This window comes from Macrobrachium nipponense, chromosome 10, assembly GCF_015104395.2.
Source record: "Macrobrachium nipponense isolate FS-2020 chromosome 10, ASM1510439v2, whole genome shotgun sequence".
NCBI lineage: Eukaryota > Metazoa > Arthropoda > Malacostraca > Decapoda > Palaemonidae > Macrobrachium > Macrobrachium nipponense.
Window position 1 is genome coordinate 2,430,166 of NC_087204.1, and position 20,438 is coordinate 2,450,603.

Sequence of the window (20,438 nt, forward strand, 5' to 3'; positions counted from 1 at the left end):
AAGGAAGAAATGGACAAGAGAAGAAAATAAGGAAATATGGAGATGCTACTCAGAAGCATCCCGACAGAGAGAGGATATAGAAGAAGGTTGGTCAACATCTGGAATGAGAGGAATAACACCCCCCAAACAGAGCAGAGGCTGGCAGACCAAGTAAGGAACATACAGAAAAAGAACTGGCTCTCCCCAACAGAAAGAGAAGAACTCAAAATGGAAATGTTACACGACAACGAATTACACGAAGACGAACTGAGAGACGATGCCAGAGAAGACGACATGGATGATGAGGTATCAAACAACGACACACGAAGAAACACCGACGAAGTAACAGAGAGGACGGAATGGGTAGAAAAGATTAGACAATGGATGGAGCCAGATACAGAGAGAACAAAGATCCCCTCCATGAAAGCCTACAACACCAAGAAATTAAGGGAGAAAACAAGTGAGGTCAATGAAATAATGGGCATAATGTACAATAATACACACCACCAGTATCACAGAAACAAATAACTTGGCATATGCAGGAGCAAGATTAGTAGCAGAACTGATGGGGATTCGAACACCAACACCACCAGCACAACCAACCCAACAGAAACCAAAACAGCAACCTCTTTGGAAAAGGCGCCTGGAAAAGCAAATCATGGTGATGAGATCTGACTTGAGTAAACTGAAAGAGATGGCAGAAAAAACGCTAAGAAGCAAGAAAACAAGGAAGGAACTCAACGAGAAATACAAAGTACAAGAGAGGGGACTAAACAACACAATAGATGTAAAACAGAGGCTTAAGGCCAAAGCACATAAGATCCAACGGTACATGAACAGGAATAAGGGATACCAACAGAACAAACTATTAGGGACCAGCCAGAAAAGACTATGCAGCCAACTAAGAGGGGAAGACAGCCACCAAGAAATTCCTGAAGCCGAACTAAGTAAGAGACTCTGGGAAAACATATGGAGCAATCTGGTATCACACAACAAACATGCAACATGGCTCCAGGAAGTCAAAAAGGAAGAAACAGGGAGAATAAAACAAAGATTCACAGAGATCACAACAGACACAGTCAGACACCAACTAAAGTAAATGCCAAACTGGAAAGCCCCAAGTCCTGATGAAGTCCATGGATACTGGCTCAAAAACTTCAAGGCCCTACACCACGAATAGCAGAACAACTCCAGCATTGTATCTCAAATCACCATGCACCCAAATGGATGACCACAGGAAGAACATCCTTAGTACAAAAAGACAAGAGTAAGGGAAATATAGCCAGTAACTACAGGTCTATCACCTGCCTACCAATAATGTGGAAGTTACTAACAGGTATCATCAGTGAAAGGCTATACAAACCTAGAGGAGACAAACACCATCCCCCACCAACAGAAAGGCTGCAGAAGGAAGTGTAGGGGCACAAAAGACCAGCTCCTGATAGACAAAATGGTAATGAAGAACAGTAGGAGAAGGAAAACCAACTATAAGAAAGCCTTCGACATGATACCACACACATGGCTAATAGAATGCCTGAAAATATATGGGGCAGAGGAAAACACCATCAGCTTCCTCAAAAATACAATGCGCAACTGGAATACAATACTTACAAGCTCTGGAATAAGACTAGCAGAGGTTAATATAAGGAGAGGGATCTTCCAGGGCGACTCACTGTCCCAACTACTCTTCGTAGTAGCCATGATTCCCATGACAAAAGTACTACAGAAGATGGATACCGGGTACCAACTCAAGAAAAGAGGCAACAGAATCAACCATCTGATGTTCATGGACGACAAGCTGTATGGTAAGAGCATCAAGGAAATAGATACCCTAATCCAGACTGTAAGGATTGTATCTGGGGACATCAGGATGGAGTTTGGAATAGAAAAATGCGCCTTAGTCAACATACAAAAAGGCAAAGTAACGAGAACTGAAGGGATAAAGCTACCAGACGGGAGCAACATCACACACATAGATGAGACAGGATACAATTACTTGGGAATAATGGAAGGAGGGGATATAAAACACCAAGAGATGAAGGACACGATTAGGAAAGAATATATGCAGAGACTCAAGGCGATACTCAAGTCAAAACTCAACGCCGGACATATGATAAAAGCCATAAACACATGGGTAGTGCCAGTAATCAGATACAGCGCAAGAATAGTGGAATGGACGAAGGCAGAACTTCGCAGCATAGATCAGAAAACCAGGAAACATATGACAATACACAAAGCACTACACCCATGAGCAAATACGGACAGACTATACATAACACGAAAGAAAGAAGGGAGAGGACTACTAAGTATAGAGGACTGCATCAACATCGAGAACAGAGCACTGGGGCAATATCTGAAAACCAGTGAAGACGAGCGGCTAAAGAGTGCATGGGAAGAAGGACTAATAAAAGTAGACGAAGACCCACAAATATACAGAGACAGGAGAATGACAGAACAGAGGACTGGCACAACAAACCAATGCACGGACAATACATGAGACAGACTAAAGAACTAGCCGCGATGACACATGGCAATGGCTACAGAGGGGAGAGCTAAAGAAGGAAAATGAAGGAATGATAACAGCGGCACAAGATCAGGCCCTAAGAACCAGATATGTTCAAAGAACCATAGACGGAAATAACATCTCTCCCATACGTAGGAAGTGCAATACGAAAAATGAAACCATAAACCACATAGCAAGCGAATGCCCGGCACTTGCACAGAACCAGTACAAAAAGAGACATGATTCAGTGGCAAAAGACCTCCACTGGAGCGTGTGCAAGAAACATCAGCTACCTTGCAGTAATAAGTGGTACGATCACCAACCTGAGGGAGTGATAGAAAACGATCAGGCAAAGATCCTCTGGGACTATGGTATCAGAACGGATAAGGTGATACGTGCAAATAGACCAGACGTGACGTTGATTGACAAAGTCAAGAAGAAAGTATCACTTATTGATGTCGCAATACCATGGGACACCAGAGTTGAAGAGAAAAAGAGGGAAAAAATGGATAAGTATCAAGATCTAATAATAGAAATAAGAAGGATATGGGATATGCCAGTGGAAGTTGTACCCATAATCATAGGAGCACTAGGCACGATCCCAAGATCACTGAAAGCGAATCTAGAAAAAACTAGACGCTGAAGTAGCTCCAGGACTCATGCAGAAGAGTGTGATCCTAAAAACGGCACATATAGTAAGAAAAGTGATGGACTCCTAAGAAGGCAGGATGCAACCCGGAACCCCACACTATATATACCACCCAGTCGAATTGGAGGACTATGATAGAGCAAAAAAAAAATAATAATAATAATAATAATATGCTGGAAGGAAACCCTCTTTTAGACATGTTTTATTAAAAGTAATTGCTGCCTCAGTTGCGTTAATTTAATAAAGGTTCTATTTTTTTATATTATAATAATAATAATAATAATAATAATAATAATAATAATAATAATAATAATAATAATAATAATAATAACAATAATAATACTATCTGTGATATCATGGTTTTGTAAGCAATTTGTAAATGTTCATTTTATTTTACGTAAAAGCAAAATGCACATCCGTACAACTAGACTCCAGTGAGAAAAGAACGTACCTTACAGTAAATAAATAAACATGCTTCATTTAGCTACCGATATACTGTTGTACCTTCTGGTAACCAAACGTTCACTTCACAAGTTTCTGTCTGACAATACACAAAAATTCTCTCGCAGCTAAAAAACAATAAAATCTGGGTTTATGGCTCTATACTCTTATATTATCGTGAGCGTTTCACTCTACTACTACCCAGCCTGCCTCCCCTCCCCCCCACCCGCCCCCTTCAAAATTTGATCCATCGCACCTTACGGCACGTATATTCACTGTTTTTACGGAAAACAAGGAGGTCATTGGCTGAGCGCCAGTGATATTTCAACACTGAAGGTTCTGAGAAACTCTCCTGTATATTGAATGGCAAAGTGCCCATCATATCCTTGCGTAACTGTCTATCTACCAATTTAATACATACATATGTGTGTGCAAGTGTACGTGTATATATACATGCATATATACACGCACACACATATATAATTTATACATTTATACATACATACATCATACATACATACTACATACATACATACTATATATATAATCTTATATATATATATATATATATATATATATATATATATATATATATATTTATAGATATATATTTATTATTATACATATAACCAAGGGTTACTTTAAGCGTCATTTTCTAACACGGAGAAGCTGAGGGCAATGAATGTGAGAAAATCTCAGAAATGCATGAAGAAAAGAAAGGGAAGAAAGGCGTTAAAAAGAGGAGTGAAGGAGGAAGTGAAGCTACAATAAACAGGGAGTATAAAACTGACGAGAGAGAGAGAGGATTTCACAAGGACTTATTTGTTAATAAATGCTTCAAAATAAGGCAAAATCCAAGGAACAAAATCAATTTATATTTACGATAAAAAAAAGACATAGACTTCAGCATACACATAACAAACTACTAATTCGAACAGAGTTAACAGAACTCAGCTCTGACCTTACCAGATAATTACCTGACAGGTTTATTTCTTCGTAAAGGGGAAAAAAAGTTCTCACTTTCACTCTATGAAAGGAACATACAATTCGTTTGAAAACTCTGCAACTGCAACGAGACTCATTAGCAGTTAAAAGCGGAACTTTATTGTTCTGCTTCTGCCCCCAGGGGGGGATACGCCGATAAAAGAACGAATTTAATACCCTTTCGTAATTTCTTACAGCCTTTTTTACAGCTTTTTTTTTTAACAGTCTTTGTATACTTTTATCGGCGTTTATGAGACCAACGGCATTTGGGTGACAGTATTGATAATATTTTCAGCTGCATTTTAGAAAATAAACTATTATGAAAAATATAATTCATGCGTTGTTACTCACATTAAAAGGCCACCCTAGCTAGAATATCAATATATGAGGAATTTAACTTCGCCTCTTAAGATCTATCGTACAGATTTAAATGCATAATAATGGACCACCACGTGGAAACAATAGAACATAGATTTTTACTTTTCTGTCGTCCAAAAAATGATTAGCATATATAGCATGAAGTCTTTGGATTTATGTTGATAAAAAACTTTCGATACTCACTTTTTTCTTTCTTATTATTATCATCATCTTCTATGTCTTTTATCCTAAGAATGAAAAAGTAAGATACCAATGCCATCAACCTCTGCATGAAAAAAATCATTGTTCCTGTTAGAATAAAGTAAACGGTTCCTTCTCTATAAAGCTGTGAAATTCCATCTTCGCCTTCTATTCGCCGGCTAATCTATGCAAAGAAAGGCAAAACGTCCCCTTGTCACATCATGTAAGTGTTGTTTGCAGAGGCAGACGATAATGAGCAACAAACAAGGCATTTCAAAGGCTTCCCTCGACAGATCCTAGATAAGATGTATAGCAAAGACTCACTACAGGCAGGGGTCTAATCCCTCTTTTTCCCATATCTCCGAGAGTGAAGCAAATGCAGTAATTGCAATGTTGCTTTAGCGTTTCTTTTGAATATTTTCTATGCCTAAATTACTTGATTACGCTCTTACTTTCCCTGTTGAATACTGACATTTCCCGGTATCCTTAAGAAGTAAATTTTCGACCTGTGTTCTGAATAAGTTCAAGATATGAAATTACTTCGTTTTATTTCTAAATGTTTGTTACAATGCATAGACAATTAAAGTTGAAAAGGGGAGAAGAGCAAGTACGGAGGAACTGCTTTGTGCTCAGTCGTATCAACAAGCAAATATGTAACTATTTTTCCATTTATCACTATGTTATGTATCCGCTGATTCGACAAACGCAGACTCCAAAAATATCTAGTCACGATACTTACTATTGTTTGGCCATTTAACAAAAAAAGAAGCAATAACTCCATTTGCTAATACTAAACTATAATAGACGATAATAAATTATGCGACTGATTTGTGACTTTTTCGATTATTGATATCTGTAAAGATTACTAAAACTAACGCTCTCAAGTAGTGACAAAAATATATAAATAAATACATAAGCATATCTGAGGAAAATCTATGTAAAACAAATAAATATCTAAAACAATAAGTATAACAATACGCATACGAACGAAAAAAAGTTGTTGATAAGGAGTGAAACTAACAAAATTCAATATACCAACTTCCGTCTTATTCGATATTTTACCTTGAAGTATCAACTTGCAATCTTTTAAAACTTATCTTACCTGGATATGAAAAAGCGTTACCCATGAAAACAAAACAAATCATGAACTAAAATATCAATTATCACAAAAAATCTCTGTATGAAGATGCATACCAATTAATTATTTATCGTTACAAATCATTGAAACCTTCATGAGCTCCGAAAGACAAAAAATTATATACAGTTCACAGGCAGAGCCTATGTTTGTTTATCCAATTAATCTAGAGAGGCGAAAGTTTCCCTAAAATAATGTGGTTGTTTCTTCAGCCACAAATGAAATAGTCAAGGTTATTGCCACAGAACCCCAACAAATGTGTGGGCATAATAGCATTACTGTTATTACACGGAAGTAAGTCTTGGCATACAAGTTCTCAACAAATAATCATATTTTTGAAACCTATTTTTGTTGTTTGAGGCTTATCTCTCTCTCTCTCTCTCTCTCTCTCTCTCTCTCTCTCTCTCTCTCTAAGCGATAGCTAAATTAAATTTCCAACTGAATCATCGTCACTGATCACATTTTCAAGAGGTTCGCAATAAACGCTGAAAAGACTTCGCTCAGAGTTGTCAAAAAGAAAATAACATGAAAAGCCTCGAGAGACTCCTCCCTGAGGGTGGGTCTAAACAGGAACTCCGCTGAAAAGTTTGAAGGTCAAGACTCGCCTTAAAAAGTGGAAATACCTTACGAAGCCTCAATCTCAGGTGCCTCTTTGAGACTTTTTGTAAAGGATTTACTCGAAGTTGCAGACGAAAATCTGATCACAAAAGCATACTACGCAGGTAAGGAGAGAAAGAGAGAGAGAGAGAGAGAGAGAGAGAGAGAGAGAGAGAGAGAGAGAGAGAGAGAGTTTTGTAACAATAAGCTTTTGTTTCATCTCCTGTGAACCTAATGATGATATAAAAATAAAATGGTTCTTTCGTAATATATTTATATCCTTGTCATCTTGTTAATAGTTAATATATATTTTCAGTAACATTTAAGCCTTTCCACCTCAACGTACGCATTAATGTTTCACATAATTTCAACTGCATTATGTGTGACGGCAGTGTTGACTAGTCGACAGTTATAATCCAAACAGTTTTCATTGATCAACAATTACAAAGGAAATCAGAACACCCTCTATTTTTTCTCAGCCCTGAATCGTGTTGCTTAATTCAGCTTCTGTCATTCTGTTTCATTTTGTTTTCTTTACAAAGTTCTAACAGATATTTTAGGCTTTTTAAAACTAAAAGTAAAAACGTACTCTACGCCGAGCTTCGGTATGTGTATTATTTATTTAGCAGAAGTATTTTTCTGCTTGAAAACTAATTTGATCGAGTGTCAAATCTTGTAACATTAAAACGAGCCTCTCTCTCTCTCTCTCTCTCTCTCATATTTACATACAAACAAACACACAGGCACAATTTTCCGCACCGCAGAACACACGTATCCAATGTCATACAGGGACGATATCTTTCAAAATGCATTTCCTCTTCAATCAAATGTTATAATTGTGTTTCACAACAAACTTCCCTCTTCCCCTGTGGCACGTTTCCAATAGAGTCGGAGGCTATTTCTGGATCATGTCCTTCCTTCTTCAACAGCTGGTGTATTGACAGGCGTGTATCCTCCAGCCACTCACAAACAACGAATGGGAATGGCGCGTTTCAACTGTTTTTGTTTCTCTCTCTCTCTTTGTAATGCCATCTTTCCATCAGGCTCTATTTTTACCAAGCTAGAAAGTGACTGGTTTCTGCTCTATAATATAAGGACGTTCATTTTAACGTTTTATGTACTGTACACTTGAATTCTTGGTTAAAAAAACATCAAATCATAATGACGAATGACTCTGATTCTGGCTAATCTATCTAGCTAATATATCTCTAATACAGTTTCCGCTTATCTGCACCCAATCTATGTCATGAGGTTTGAGTATAGGTACATAAACTTTCTAGACGACCCTTTGATATATCAGCTTATATACCGTCTAACCTCTGTTTGTTTGTTTGTATGGTGTTTTAACATTACATGGAACCAGTGGTTATTCAGCAACGGGACCACCGGCTTTACCTGACTTCCGAACCACGTCCAGAGTGAACTTCTATCACCAGAACGTCTAACCTCTGGCTATGCAGTAGAAATAAAATGTTTCTGGGTTAAAATGTCCAAAAAACAGCGCTTCTTCTAACCGCTACGTTTCTAAATCCACTTACATTAGTGCAAATTCATTGCCTTCACCTCCTCATTTACATTTAGCTGTTTTCGTATGGTGTGGGTTGGGTCTTTTACGCGAGCTTGAAGGAAATGACACATTTTTATTTCCTATCCAGGTTTTACCTTCACGAAAAGTTCTAGTTCGAAAAAAAAGTTAACCCCCCCTCCCCTCAACCCCTTTTTACATCTGCTCTTCATTTTTGTCAAATTGGAGTGGAAAGGTGAGGACAAGAATTCGATACTTAAGAACATTCAGAACGAAACTTATTTCATTGTTAACGTTCTGGTCAAAATCTAGTACGTTATCACTTATAACATTTAAGAATTTTGAAAGAACCTCTTCGTGGACAGGGTGCACTGCAAGAGAACAGAAAAATGAAATTATGCTAATTGGTTTTTTATTATTTAAAATTCTCCTCTGGAACTGGAACATAGCATCTCTGGTGCTTTAAAGACAGAAAAACAATTTCAAGCAACCCGAAATAATCAGCCTACACACGAGGAAAGTCTACGTCTTTTAAGATGAATGCTGGAAGCATTTCAACTTAAAATCATCTGAAGTCGAGGGGGGGAAAAATGCGGTGGAATACCTTGGAGGAGAAAAATACATCTGAATAGGAAAGTCGCTTTTTTAACGTCCGCAAATTAAGCTGTTAATTAAGTAATGGCCTCCGGGCATTCGTCATTAGTTTGCTTGGGTAAAAGTCGACAGAGTTAGCTAACGAAGACTGCACTTTATTTCTCGATTTTTCCTACGGACGCGGATGGTGATCGTGTTTGTATGTCAAGCTATAAACATATCTCATTTAAGAATATTATTAATCTATATCATTTCATCGCTGGCTGCACTGTTGCATGAAAAGGCTCTCCCCCCCCCCCCCCCCCCCCCCCCCCCCCCCCCCCCCCCCCCCCCCCCCCCCCCCCCCCCCCCCCCCCCCCCCCCCCACCCCCTCCTCTTCACCCTCTCTCTCTCTCTCTCTCTGTATCTTTCTAGATACACCTGTCAGTCATCTTTCCTCTGATCCGTCGGAATATATTTTCAAGAGCACCTGAAGAACAAAAACGTAACCTCTGGTGAGGGAAAGGTAAGTGAGAATCACGGGAAAATAAACCAAACTGAGGAAGAGATCAAGAGCCACCCTCACAAATAATAGGCCAGTGTATTTCACGACATTGCAATAGGGACTGAATGAAGACCAAATATTATCCTATTACCTTAAAATACAAATCAAAGCAAGCAAAGTTTTGCCCCTAAAAAAAATTCTATAAAATAAAGACTACAATGCAATATATCTACTTGCTATTTAAGGGGTAAATGAATGATACTTGATCCTTGTAACTGGGATGATGTCTTCTTAAACAAACAAATGCAATTTAGTCTGTCATTGGATTTTCATTTACTCTAAATAACGAGTTCCGTCTTCCCATCACTTCAAATATTAACAACAGCTATCTATTTGCCCCATATATATATATATTATAATATATATATCTATATATATATATATATATATATATATATATATATATATATATATATAATATATATAACTATATATAATATACCGGTCAGGCCCTACAGCCCGTCTCGTACTAAAGTGATTATAAACATATATATATATATATATATATTATATATATATATATATATATATATATATATATATATATATTATAAATATGTTTATAATCACTTTAGTACGAGACGGGCTGTAGGGCCTGACCGGTTTCGACTTTATATAATTGAATCTTATGCAATCCCTCATCAGGTAATTAAAGAATGAGAAACGAGATTCGGACTTTTGATATATAAAGAATTTGGTCTTGCCTGCTGGACTGTTTTCAGTTAAACCCGACGAATGAGAAAATCTCAGACACGTAAAAGAGGATATATATTGCCTCTACTGGAACTAAGTAATACAGATTTTGCCGTTTTGAAATCGTTTGGTCTCTTAAATAAAAAAATAGCTGGGTAACACCAAAAGCAACGTATGAGAGAGAGAGAGAGAGAGAGAGAGAGAGAGAGAGAGAGAGAGAGAGAGAGACGAGAGAATCACAGGCACGTAAAAAAGGATATATATTGCCTCTACTGGAACTTCGCAATACAGATTTTGCCGTTTTTAAATTGTTTGGCCTATTAAATAAGAAAAAAATAGCTGTGTAGGAATAAATGCAACGTCTGTGTATACGAGTGTGCATTTGACAGAGAGAGAGAGAGAGAGAGAGAGAGAGAGAGATAAACGGCGCCTTTGAAGACATTGAGAAGAAAGTAAATAAGGTAACAATGTGGGTTGCTTTCATCGCTCCAGCGAAGTCGTTTGCTTTGCTATAACTAAATGTTAGCATATCATTTCCCGCGAAAGACGCCATAGAGTTAACACCATCTTCGTTAAACTGCATCTTGACGCAAAAAAACTGCTGCAGCAGTTGGCTTGATTTGCAAATTTCTCTTACATAACAATGAAAGAATTCATACAACTGGAGTAACAATAATTAAATATTTTCATTAAAGTTTTGAACATTAAGTAACAATGAAAGGTTTCATATATTTGGAGTAAAAACGACATTATTAAATATTTTCATCAACGTTTTGAACATAAAACGAAGTTTAAAGGATCCACGAAATTCATTCCCTCTAAATACAATGCAATGTGCCTAATCCATGCACAAGTTGCAAGATGAAAAGGTTCTGTAGCAATGTTTATATGATGAGAAAACGTTGATGATTGAAAAACCCGTTTCATAAAAATAAGTTACTTGAATATTTTACTGTCTCTTTCTCTATATTTGCAACCTTAGACCAATAGCAGCAACGAAGTCTTTATTTTAATTTTTTTAAAGAAAATTATGAATGCATGCATACATACATACATGCTTATATATATATATATATATATATATTATATATATATATATATATATATATATATATATGTGTGTGTGTGTGTGTGTGTGTGTGTGTGTGTGTGTGTGTTGATATTGCATATTTTTTACTTCTATATATGTAACTTTAAACTTAAATGTATTCATGTGTGTGTATGTACGTATATATGTATGTATGTATGTATGTATATATATACATATATTATACATATATATATATAACTATATACATACATAAATTCCTTTAAACATTTAAGTTCAAAGTTACATAAACGTAGAGATGGAGGAAACCTTCTTCAATATCATAGATTCTGCATACGAAAACCCCTGATGTGACCGGTCCTGCAGGATCTTTAAGAAAAAAAAAATGAAATGGAACTGGAATGCCTGACAGCAGTTGGGACAAATAAAGGAGAAGGAGCAGAGCAAAATCACAAAAATTGCCTTAATATTAGTTTATTTACAAAATTTTTATTTAAATTTATACAGCAGAGTCCGGGTTTAGTAAAATAAAGCAGTTTACATAACATTAACATAATCAAAGAGTCAGTCCAATGAATTTAAAATACAAATAAAGCCAAGTAGTTAATTATCAAAAACTCAATAGTCAAAATATTAACTTGACAGATTTAACTACAAATTCAAAAACAATTTAACCATATCAAACTAATTCCCACGCAGCATAAACCATTGAATAAATAATAGGCAGCATAAATAATCAAAATACATCATCAATAATAAGCAAATAACCATAAACCGGCAGTATGAAAAAAATACTAAACAGGCAGCATACCAATTATACAATAATACATCAGTAGCAAAAATAAACACTCACACCGCATCAAAATAGCGTAAATTCAGGTAGCATTACACAGTACATAAAAACTGCAAACAATCTCCATAGATATAAAGACAGACCCCGCTGTCAACACAGAGAATAGACACAGACAGACTATCTCCGCAACACGCCAAAGCAGCAACCAACTGCTAACCGGAACCAAACATCCATCACATAAGCGATTACAGCCGAATCATCTGCAGCCAAACTGGAACAAAACCGTCCCACAGATGACCATGGTTTGATCATCTAACCATCCTCCTGCTACCAAAGCCAACAGGTAAGGTATACCCGCTGCAAACGCCTCCATGCTGCTATGCTGCCGAGGACCTGACTCTGCCATACTAAACCCGACTGTCGACTTTCAAGTTAAGACGACAGACGTAAACTTCCCCCAAAGAAAAACAAGAACCAGTAAGGAGGCAACAACCCACTATGGGCAAATGATTGTTCAACAACTGAACTATACCTCACAATATATATATAATATATATATAATTATATATATATATAGATATATCTATATATATATATATATATAATAATTGAATTATTATTATATATATATCATCATATATATATATATTATACATATATATATACTATATATACATACATAAATTCCTTTAAACATTTAAGTTCAAAGTTACATATACGTAGAGATGGAAGAAACCTTCTTCAATATCATAGAATCTGCATACGAAAACCCCTGATGTGACCGGGAAAAATATATTCACGCGATCGGTAGGGAGGAAAATGCAAGCAATGAAAGGCTCTGGGGCAGAACTCACCCAGGAATTTAAAGAATCCATATTCCATCTTCGTTGCGTAGCCGTAGTACTTCTCAAGTCAAGAAATTTCACTGATACTATTGCTTAAGGAAGCGAATTGTCTTTCATTCACAGAAAAAAAAACAAAATATTGCTATTGTAAAAAGAAACCCCTAAAAATTACTTTGTATATCAATGTGGAAATTGTAAAACGCTTGATAACTCCAAATCAGGTGACTCTCTAAAAGGAGCATGCAAATGGTAAAACAACCCCATATACGATCAGATCAAGATAAAAAAATAAAACATGAATCTTTAATTACTGATGGCAACACGGAATCGCTTCGCCTAAATACAGAAAGTCCTTCCAGGTGACTCAGAGATGACATGCAACGCGAGAGGAATATTGCCAGTTGAATAATTTCAGCGGCTGTCAACAGCACCTAGCGAGCCCTCTGGAGGCAACACAAGGCCAGGCCTTCATTAAAAGCATCTATTTGACACAGCAGCTGCGTGAGTCCTTTCAAGAGGAAATGTTCAGCCGACTGTCACTCATATCTCTGTGGGAAATCCTGGCAAGGTCGCTGCTTTACTTCAAGACATATCTACGTTGCGCAGATGGACTTCGTGAAGAGTAGTCTGCATCCCTACTCATTGAGATCGCTTTTGTTCAAAATGCACTTTTTCTATTTACATTTTGTTTTATGCAACCATTCTGCGACCTTATCCTAGTAAAACTTATTATATCCAACAAAATTTTACTATAATTTGATTTTTCAATGAATATTATTTTTCATATTTCATCCATTGAGATATTTCTAAATACTCACTATATAATATATTAAATTCAGCAGGTGTTAAAAAAGAAGAAGCATTACAGAAATGAATATACTTTTTATACCTTTCCTTACCTTAATATAATATAACTAAAGTTCGGAATAAACAACAATTCTTTTTAATGGCACATTATATTTATCCCAAGACAAAGATGAATTTAATTATTTAGCAAGTTATGAACAAATTCATTAGCCGAGATTAAACGCTAGGTAATAATAAATCATAATCTAACCTTCGTTACTCACGCTTCTGTGAATTGTTGTAATAATGTCGGTTATAATAATTGTCCCCCAGACGATATATCTGTGTCATGCTTATAACGTTTGGCCACGTTAAAGTATACGAGTGTTAATTATTTACGCGCTGATGTGACATTGTTAACAGAGTAACGTATAAATTTTCAAAATCTCTCTCTCTCTCTATGTGATAGTTAAATTGAATTTTCAACTGAATCATCGTCACTGATCACATTTTCAAGAGGTTCGCAATAAACACTGAAAAGACTTGGCTCAGTCTTTTGGTAAAATCCCTCACGTAGACCAGTTCCTCATTTATCTCGTACTTCGACCAGTACGAACTAATGGTGTGCACTTTGAAGCCCGTATTGACGGGAGAACTAGATAACCTTCGAAAAGAACAGTACCAAATAATACCGGAATGTGATATTCCTTTCTGAAAATTTGCCTTCTGGGAAGACCTGTAATGCCGTTTCACAGACTGACACCTCATGAAGCATATTAGTAAACGATGCATGTAATAACGAACGTTAGCACAAAAGGAAAGGCACTACTATGAACGAATGAAACTTATATTGGAATGATAAAAATGGGTAAAATTTCACGTTATCCTGAGCCTAGCGTCATGAATGGGGCGGAGCCAAAGCTATTTACATAAGAAATACAAGCTTGCTTTGATGCCTTGCATTTATTTAAAGCGTAAAAAGAAAAAAAACTATACGTATAATAACATCAATACCAGATACATGCTTGCATATTCAAATATAATCCTGAAGGCATTAAAATACGATAGTACATTCATTTATATGAATATGGTTTTTAACATATCCCGAAAAAAGTTATTACTTATATCGCATCACTGAATACGCTTTACTTATATATTAAATAACTAAGCCTGTTCTTTAGCTGAGCAAATATTTACAGAAATAATGCTGTTGACACTAGAGGAAATGACTAAACGGAGCGTCTCCCCCCCCCCCCCCCCAACCACAAAACTCCGCTTTTTAATAAAGGCTACTGGAAGAAAGGTCAAGATATCAGTTATGCGCTGGGGGGAGAAACAAAATATAGAGAGGATCGAACTTGAGCACGCGTGGGTCTCCGTACGATAACTTCTCCGCCAGCATTTCCACAACCCGGGAAGGCTGGTCACCTAGGACAGGCACAGTTGAGATCGGCAACGGTTGTACGTAGCTGAGAGGAGAATCAATATGACGAGGAAATTATCCCTTGCAACGTTCCCAGAGACAATGCCTTCCCTCCGTCATTAATCAGTGTTCAAAAAGAAGTTAAAGACTTTTTTTTCGCAACCCGTGTACCAGATAAAACAAGATTTTATTTCCTTTATGAGTCTAGCGAGAAATACTTTCTTTACGTGATAAAACAACCCAGATCAGTAGTCTATGTGAAGTGCTGTGTAAACGTATGATTTAAGTGAGTCCCTTCATGAGTAACACACGCTGCCTACAATTCTTTAAGCAAATTTCAAGCATGCACAAATAAAGATTGTTTTGTTTTGTTTTGTTAGCACGAGTGGGTTCAAGAGATTGGGTGCCAGATAATGCTTAACCAATCAATAAGTTTTCCTCTTTAATGCCCTGTATAAGGCCCGTTTTTTCCTAACCAATCAGTAAAAGCCATTCGAAACAGATGCTGAAATTATTCTCTCTCTCTCTCTCTCTCTCTCTCTCTCTCTCTCTCTCTCTCAATGTAGTAGTACACATCAAATAGTGAGGCGCAGAATAGCCTCTCTCGGTAAATAGATCATTTGCCATATCACTACTAGATTTTCGCAATGCCTACGAGAGCAGTTACTCATCAGAAAAGGCTATTTCACCCCAAACCCGAATCACATGACAGGAGCCAATTACTTCTTCGATCTCAGTGGCAACGACCTTTAACAATTCACCGCTTCATACTACGAAAGCAGTTCAGAGAAAAACGGTTAAATGAACATGTAGGAGCTTGACTACATAACTTGATCTCAAACCCAACATGAGTTAAAACACTACAGTTGTTATCTGTTTTTTTTTTTTTTTTTTTTTTTTTTTTTTTTTTTTTTTAACATTAACAATTCAAAAAAAAATCTAACACATATATATAATGAAAAAAAATCAACTGATATCGTATTAACACCGACTGCATCTTGGGAGCACAGCCAACAAAGAAAGACACCTACCTTTTTGACAGCTGTCCGGAAAACCTATAGAAACTTGAAATAAGTTGGGTCCGTTTAAACGTCCCTTCGACCCCGTAACCATCTTGGCCGACCTGACTGTTACATCGAGAGCATTCGATCTGAAAGTAAATGGAAACATTTTGTCGCGTGTCCTCTCTAAAAGAATTAAGCAAATATTTGGTAATGAGAGCGAGAAAGTGAGCCTTGATTTTGAGTTATGTCAGCTCAGACAAAAACAACAACTGTGCAAGCAAATCTTCAACACTGAAGATGCGGTCTTTTTCCTTAGCGATCAGTAGCAGCCATGGCGTCAACACACGATGTTGTGCCTGTAATAAATAAATCATAAACGTCAAGTAAGACGTCCACTGAAAAAGAGGTTGAGAAGAAAAAAACTAATTCGATACTCCCGTATGAATTTATTAAAAGTTTAAATTTGGTTCTAAGGATTTTCATGTTTATTGAATATTTTATGAATGATTCATGACGGAAGATTCCTTGGCAAGACACTGGTGTCAATTGTTTTTCACTTCAAAGTTGTCATATATAGACCTAATATGGTTTTCCTGTTTTATTAAAATGCTTTACTCTCATGAGTTCAGTCAATATCCATAGTTTAATACTGTCCCTTTGTTTTATTTGTGAGGTTATTGGTAAATTTAAATTCAGAACTGCTTGACATCTGGTGTGAGCAACGAATAAACATGCAATCTAATATCGTTTGGTTTTTCATCAGAATGTTGAATATTTTTCTAATTTTAAATGTGAAATCGTGAATTGATACATTAATGGCATATTCTTGTTTTGTTATTATTATATATATATATATATATTATACTAATATATATATATCTATATATATATATATATATATATATAATATTTATTCTCATATAAAAACTACCTTGCATATACGGTTTATAACCACGAAACTGAACATACATACGCTATGGTTTTTATTAGCCAAAGTAAAGCAACATTCGCATATCTTTCGACGAAATCTACGAGACATTCAGGAATGATGCTGCCACTTTCAGCATTCATTATACAGTGATTATTCCTATGTGCATCCGCATCATTAAAAAAACGAGAAAATCCGACATATCAATTTAGATATGAACGTTTTTTAATTTCATGAAACTCAATTAATTTGGTGGAAGGCTCCTCGTCGATTGACGTGAGCTATTTTGTTAATACGTTACGCAGGCGAGGAATACTGAGCAGGTTGTTCTCATTAACGTTCAGTTTTGCCTGCACAGGCTTGAATGTATGTTAGTGGCGGCCTTTAGGCTTAAATGCAGCCTTGTCCATCGAAAGGGCTGAAGGTGGCGTCTGAAAACTAGACCTAACCACAAGGCATGGTTTCGTAGCCTTTTGCAGACCGACCCTGTAGCATAAGAGCAGGTAATACCTACTTAGCTTTGGGGGGAGCATAATTATTAAAGCTAGATGAAGCTTACGCCATTCATGAAGACTGAAAAAAGGAAAAAAAAAAAAGCAAAAAATGGCCGGGGGCGGAGTAACACTAGGCCGATGTCAGCTAGACCAAACCACCCAGCAGCAGCTATCGTAAATTTACGCCCCCGATGTGCAGTAGGGTATTCCGCTTCCATTTTATCATGGAATATAAAGTAAATATTATTAAAAAATACTACTTGAATTCATGTCTGGGAAAATAATCGCACTTACCAACCTTTACCTCACGAATGGGAAACCAAAATCCAGGAGGTCATGCTTCTGCTATTAGACCTACGTACGACATTTTCGACTTAAAAACCCATGAATAATCCCCAACGTTCTTCCGATACGAAGCTACAATATTTTTCACTCGGTTCCAGCTCAGTTTCTATACTCATTTGTAAAGCTAGACTGCCAATAACTTGTTTAGGTCACCGAGCAGGTCGGACGAAACCGATTAAGTGCCTATGCATACACACCCACCACTATCTCAAACTACACTGGAGAGGGTGGGGTCTGGGTGGAGTCCCTCTTTATTAACGGACCCACTGGGTCGAATCAAGTATTAAATCCACTTTCACGTTGATCTGAAAATTATGTTAGCGTGAGTATCTCATATTTGATTTGAAAATAAGTAATTTTCGATATTAAATGGCTCGAGATTAAATCCTTATATTTTATTGTGAGATATTTCCTGTGCAATTACTACAGTTGCCGACATCGTTCAACTAAGCGTCCACCATTGTCGGTTCATGCTAGTTGTTATAGTTGGGAACAAATAGCCATGATGGATGATGGTGAATATTTTATGTATTTATCGCCGGTACTATATAGTGATATGTAACACTAAATTAAGTTTTTGTTCTTGTTAATAATAGGGACTTTTATGCGTATGGAGTACCCACATTTCAATAATGAATATTTCTTTGAGTCTTACAATGTTTTGTGATTCATCAGTTATATTGAGAGAAACGGGAATATTTGCAACTATCTCAAAGGACACCGTCCCCCAAGTGGGTTAGTGCTCTCAGTGCACCTCATGCGGTGCACTGTAGGATTACTTAAGGTTCTTTGCATCGTGCCTTCAGCCTCTACCTGCAACCCCTTTCGTTCCTTTTACTCTACCTCCTTTCATATTATCTCTCTCTCATCTTACTTTCCACCCTCTCCTAACTATTGATTCATAGTGCAACTGCTTTGAGGTTTTCCTCCTGTTACACCTTTCAAACCTTTAACTGTTAATTCCCCGTTCAGCGTTGAATGACCTTAAATGTCCCAGTGCTTGGCCTTGGCCTAAATTCTCTATTCAATTCAATTCAGTGTCAAAGTAGAGTTATATGTATTTACAGATATGCTTTACTTATTCATGGTTAAATTTGATGGTTGCTGGTAATTAATGACTATTGCACATTACCCATAACAGACCTTCTTTTATTATTATCAAAGCCTTTCGTTTACATTTTTTTTAATCAGAAAAAATCTCCCATTTCATCCTTCCAAAACCTTTTTTCGCCCTTTTTGATGATTCCCCCTATTCTCAATTCGCGGCTAATGAAAACCCAATGGCTGACCTTTTGAAAAGCTTTTGAGTTTTTCCTACATCTTTCTCTGTTTATTTAAAGGGACGTGATACCTCGCTCTTCTCCCATGAGAGAGTGGGGACAGTTCGTATTGAAATATATATTGAGGGTGATGTTTTGGTTATATGGGGTCAAATGTCTACATAACATGAAAAAGATAGAAGAAAATGTGATTACAATTGAAGGAAAAAATTGTGTTGAAAAGCAAAGAAACGAAGAAAAATATCAGAAATTCTATGCACCAGTATCGAGAGAACCCACTGTTGCAAGTAAATAAAATCCTTTATTTCAAAATATCTTTGAAGATTCCGATACTTTTTACCTCCCCGCAAACCGAGGCCCCCCCCCCCCCCCCCCCCCACCACCTCCGTCCTGAGCCCTTGGCAGTTCCCACGTGCCTTTTTTTCATTTTTTTTTATTTTCTCACCTTTAGAGAGAAAGAGAATAACGCCACGAGGAGACTTAAGTGGGTCACCGGGAATAAGTAAGAATAATAAGTGATAAGTGGGTTAACAGCTTAAGTGGGAAGCGCTTTTGAGCTTCTCTCTGTCCCTAAGAAGAGAAGGGTCCAAGATGAGAATTTCATTTGCCTTAACAAAACAAATTCTAGGAAATGAGTGAGAGAAAGATGCACTATAGAACTAGATTGTTTGGGCGCGGTACACGCAGTGGAACCTGGCGCTGCTGTCTCCCCCTACCCTCCCAATACCTTGCCTACCCCGCTCCAAAACGGGGGCGGACAAACCTGTTAACAGGAAGAGAGTAGATGTCCCCCCTACCTTTCCGTTCCCCTTACATACCCAGCTCCAAAACGGGGCGGACAAACTTGTTTGCAGGAGGAGGGTGGATGTCTCCCCTTCCTTTCCGTTCCCCTTACATACCCCGCTCCAAAACGGGGAGGACAAACATGTTTGCAGGAGGAGGGTGGATGTCTCCCCTATCCTTCCGTTCGCCTACCTACCCTGCCCCAACCCGGGGCAGACAAACATGTTTGCAGGAGGAGGGTGGATGTCTCCCCTACCCTTCTGTCCGCCTACCTACCCTGCCCCAACCCGAGTCGATCAAACCGGTTTGCAGAGAGTGGGTGGCTGTGTCATGTCTCCCATAGGTATTTCAACTAGACAAAGCAGATTGCAACAGGAGACTCTTCATAGGCTACGGCAGAGGGATTTGTGATTTGTTGTCGTGCAAAACCTGTTGTTCTTTCTGAACATATAATGAGTTCTATGTAGAGGTGAAGAAATAATTCTTTTGCATTTAGAAAGACAAACT

General features: G+C 37.2%; 1 long non-coding RNA gene across 1 annotated transcript in view; it reads right to left on the reverse strand.

The window, feature by feature from the left end:
• The window catches only part of LOC135224107 (uncharacterized), a 45,743-nt gene extending 27,673 nt beyond the window's left edge, over positions 1-18,070 (reverse strand). Inside the window, exons 1-2 of the long non-coding RNA XR_010316614.1 lie at positions 17,818-18,070; positions 16,129-16,247 (exon numbers count right to left, since the gene is read on the reverse strand). This is a non-coding gene — a long non-coding RNA (uncharacterized LOC135224107). The remainder of the gene's footprint in view (positions 1-16,128; positions 16,248-17,817) is intronic.
• Between the last annotated feature and the right edge of the window lie 2,368 nt (positions 18,071-20,438).